Raw genomic sequence first — 4,593 nt, forward strand, 5'->3', positions numbered from 1 at the left:
TAATACAAAAGTCGCCTGAAATTTTTGTAGCCACATAGTTTTTTTTTTTTGACCAAGGTAGCCACATAGTTATACTATAATGAGAAAACAAATAAAGTTTCAGATTACATTGAAGAATAATAAATAAATTGATATATTATTCAAATCATGAAGTATCGTTTTTCGGTAAGCTTTATTGACCTCACAATTATATTTTTTAAAATTTATATTCAGAATTTATAACAAAAAATAATAAATTCTCTCATCGAGGCGGAATAGATCTAGAACTGAGTATTTTCATTCAGGAATAATAATTATCTGAAAAGAAAAACAAAACAGAAACTCAAGCTTTAATTTAATTAAAGTTAAAAATAAATAAAAATAAAAATTACCTAAATAGTGCAAAACTGCTCAAGTGCTAATACTACACCTACATCTAACTGCTCCCCGAGCCCGGGGAAAGGCATATTCTTTCCCAGGAAGAATTAACTAATTTAACAGAAAACAAAGGAGGGAAAAAGGCCAAAAAAAAAAAAACAAAAATAGAAAAAAAAAGGAAAAAGCCAAAAAGGAGAGGCAAAAGTGAATAATGTGAGTGGGATCATCTGTACTATGCCCACAAAAAAAGAATTAGAGAAATTTTGTTAAAATAGCCTATTTAAAAATTTAATTAGCTAAAAAAACTTACATTTAAACGAATATAACGGAGGAGTACTATATACAAACACGGCCTAGGCTTCTCCCCACCCATCAACATGAATATTGTCCAGATTGTAAATATAAGAGGCAAATAATAATTTATTTTAGCTTTAATAAAATTTTAATTGATATTTTCTTTGAATTTATAAATATTTTTTAAAAATATTTGTATACTAATATTAAGAAAGTTTTCCATTAAAAAAGGTATTTTAAAAAATTAATATATATTTATTACAAATAATTAATTTAACTAATTATTTTATTTTTATCAATTAACTATTTAATTCTTATATTAAAAGCATAAGATTTAGTAATAAATTAGAGTAAGCATGTTACATGTTACACTGTTTTTTTTTTGCACTGCAAGGTCTTTTACTTACTACTTCCATGTACAGAATAAATCTTAATTCTCACAAGCATGCCCCTCTAGGAGCAAGAATTCCTTCACGGCATATGCTGCCTACAATAAGTTTTACAAAATGAAAAATGTATACTTGAGGATTAAATTGCGTATCTTTTAAGGGGGCAAAAACAAAAGAAGCAGAACAAAAAATTATGGAGAACGAGTTGTTCAGAATTTAGACTTGAGATTGATGGAGTCCACCGCAAGGATGAATGTCTTTGAGCAACCCCAGGACCTGTCACACCGTGGGCCTCTTCGCCGGTGACTCCGCTGTACACAAGAACGCCACTCAAAGGCTCTCCGCCATCTCCCTCTCCAACTCGCCACCCTCATCTCTCAGCCTCTCATCCAACATGGCCACCCCATTTCCTTCTCTCACCATCTTTCTCACCCACACGACTGTCTCTGCCATGCTAGCCCTCCTCGTTAAGAGCTCCATCAGCACGACACCGAAGCAGTAAATGTTCGTCTTCATTGTGCAATTCAACTTATCTTGCTGCCTGATTTTTCAGAACCCAAAATCCGTGATTTGGGGTTGGAAGTCGTCGGCAAATAAGATATTAGAGGTGACTAGGTGGCCATGTACGATGGGCTCTGATCCGACATGGTGGAGATATGCCAGGCCACATGCTATCTCGACAGCAATACGATGTTGTGTTCGCCAACCCATGGTTTCTGATGAAGACGCCTGTGATCTGACACCGTTTTGAATCTCCCATGTGTTGCTACCCTAATCCTTCACATTAGTAGTCCCCATTGGCAGCTCATGAATCCACCTTCCTGAATCACCGTTCGGCATGAACTCGTACAACACCAGCTTCTCTTTTCCTGAAATTGCAATAAACATAATCAAATTTCCATTTTAATTAAATTCACCACATTTAATTACACTCATATTTAAGCAAATTTCTCAATTAGACCAAACATGAATCAAGTTTGCCAACTTCCATAATTTTTTTTTAAAAAAAGATTAATATTAACAAAAAAGTTTTGTTAGGCTGAAACCATTTGAAATATTTTGCTTATTTCCATAAACAAACATTTCAATTACGAAACCAAAATGTACGACAGGACAGACACAAATTCCTATACGTAATCATAACAAGAGTGTGGATTCAGGGAAAAGGGGTACACAGCAAGTTAGTGAGTGTGACATCATAAGATTAAAACCCGTGAAGGCAATTAATGCGAGAAGGTTCAATTCAATTTCAGAATGTACGCTGCTTCTGCTAAAAAAGCAGAATTTAAAAAAAAAAAAGAGTAAAATTTGGAACAAAGCATTTGGATTTTGGAGCAGATGCAACTCGGCACAGTACTTGCAATGCAGTAACTGGAGAGTGGCAGTATGTTTGGATGCTGCAGCTTTGAGAGTTCAACGAACAAGTCAACCACGTCGTCATGTTTAACGCCTCTGGCATTCTCCAAAACCTTGATTTCCATGTGGATGTCTCCGCCGGCCGGTAAGACGGCTCTGTAGAGGGGGCCACACCTCCCTTCAGCGGGCAGCGAGTCTTTACCGAAGTGTGACGTGTTCGTGATCAGTTCCTTGAAGCTCAGGTTCATCAATGGCTTCTCGAACATCACGACTGGCACCGATGATGGCTCCTTCAGATCAGCCACCCACGACGTACCTGATTCGGTCTCGAAAGCAAACGGCCCGGATTTGTCGACCTTGAAACGCAATGGAGGGACTGGTTTCGAGATCGCCCATTTGTTTTCCTTAGCCAATCGTCTCTTCCTGTAGATGCAAAATACTGAAATACACAATAGAACAATGATGACTCCTGAAGCAGAGTAAACTGAGAGAATCAGTGTTTTAGATTTTGATTTGGGTTGTTTTGCGCTGATCGAGTCTCGTTTCGGAGGGTGATGAAACGTCGACGTTTTAGAAGCGTTGTAAGTGAAGTTAGCACCGGTGTGAAGGAAAGCTGATTTGTCGACTTTCTTCTTGTACCCATCGAAGCTAAGTATGTCTCTGAAATTGTTGTGAGAAATGTTCAAGAAATGAAGGGTATGAAGACGAGGGAAATCAAAAGGAAAAGTACCATTCAACTTGTTATTTGAGAGGCCAAAGTAATTCAGCGACTTCAAAACAGAGATAGGTTTGACATTTCCTTTGATTTTACAGTTGGACAGGTCAAGGTAGTTCAGGTTGGTGAGCTTCTGAAACCCAGAAGGGAGGTATTTCATATTGTTATGAGATTCTTGGAAGGAAGCCTTATGGCCCTAAACTGATCGTCGTTGGAGAAGTGGGGTAACGAAGAAACGTTGAATTTTTGAAGGCCTTGGACACAAGGTCGCCTTCCTCTTGACTAAGTTTGCAAGAGGAGGAAGAAGGTACAACAAAAGCAAGCAGAGCCAGAAGAATGAAGAACCTGAAAAAGGGTCTCATTTTAGCAGGAGCAAGTGAGCGGCTCGAATTATTTCTGTCATATATACCCTGTTTGTTTCAGTGAGAGGCTTTGAGGGGGAGGGGGATGGGGAGTTGGAATTGAAGTGGGGCAATTATCGCGAATATAAAGAATCGACGACGTCATGGTTGACGGAGAACTTAACGGCTCGGGAGAATGGGAAGAGGGGAGGTGTTGACTATTGACCATTGCACTTAACACATTATTATAGCTTCTTCTTCTTCTTCTGTTTTTTTTTTTTTTTTTGCCGCAAAGTACTATAGCTTCTAATTACACGCTTATTTGTAATCATGTGAATCGGAAGATATAAATACGTTAGAAAAATAAAAAAAATTTCACCAGCGCTTGAAAAATAAATTATACTATTAGTATATTACAAATAATATATTTGTATATATATTTATTTATGATGTGTGGTAGTTGCAGAGTAATTAATCCATTATTTGTCATTTAAAAGAATAATTGATTACTACAAGACATGATGTCATGCGAATAAAAATTGGTAAATGTATTCTGCAAAGTTATGGATTTAAATCATAATCCATTGCGATAACTTTCTTCAAGAGGCAATCTGTGACTATAATAATCTCTATAATAAGTATTATTTGAGCTGTAGGACACATCCTAACCCTACTAAATTTGTAAGATTAAACTTATTGAAAAAAAAATTTATAATTTTTTTTAAAAAAACGATGTTATATGTATACTATAATAAAGGAATGGTGCTGTTTTTTTTTCACGAAAAATGGACAGACAGTTGCGTTGCAGGAAATTGGAAGTCCCAACGAACGTAGAAGGCAGGAAGGTCACATAAGGAGGTGGGAAGTCAGATGGCCCCAAAACAGATGTGAAGGCGACTTCTAAAGTTTTCATACTCAAGGGTTCCCACTTTTTATTTCTCATTCATTCGGAGAGTTACAAGCATCATGTTCATGTAGTATTGGCAGATGCAATCGTACGTGACCTTGTGATGGACGATAACTTTTTTCAAATAGTCAAAACATAAAAGTATTTTTAAAAAAATTAGTTAAATCGGTTATTTTTTTTACAAATACGTAGTAATTTTCTTAAATCATCATCTTTAATCATATGTGTTAGATT

At 36.3% G+C, this 4,593-nt stretch overlaps 1 pseudogene; it reads right to left on the reverse strand.

The window, feature by feature from the left end:
• Positions 1-1,256: 1,256 nt before the first annotated feature.
• Positions 1,257-3,618, reverse strand: LOC114727178 (calmodulin-binding receptor kinase CaMRLK-like; annotated as a pseudogene).
• Between the last annotated feature and the right edge of the window lie 975 nt (positions 3,619-4,593).

The sequence above is a fragment of the Neltuma alba genome, unplaced genomic scaffold (assembly GCF_004799145.2).
Source record: "Neltuma alba isolate B1F8T4 unplaced genomic scaffold, ASM479914v2 tig00012452_pilon, whole genome shotgun sequence".
NCBI classification, from domain to species: Eukaryota; Viridiplantae; Streptophyta; class Magnoliopsida; order Fabales; family Fabaceae; genus Neltuma; species Neltuma alba.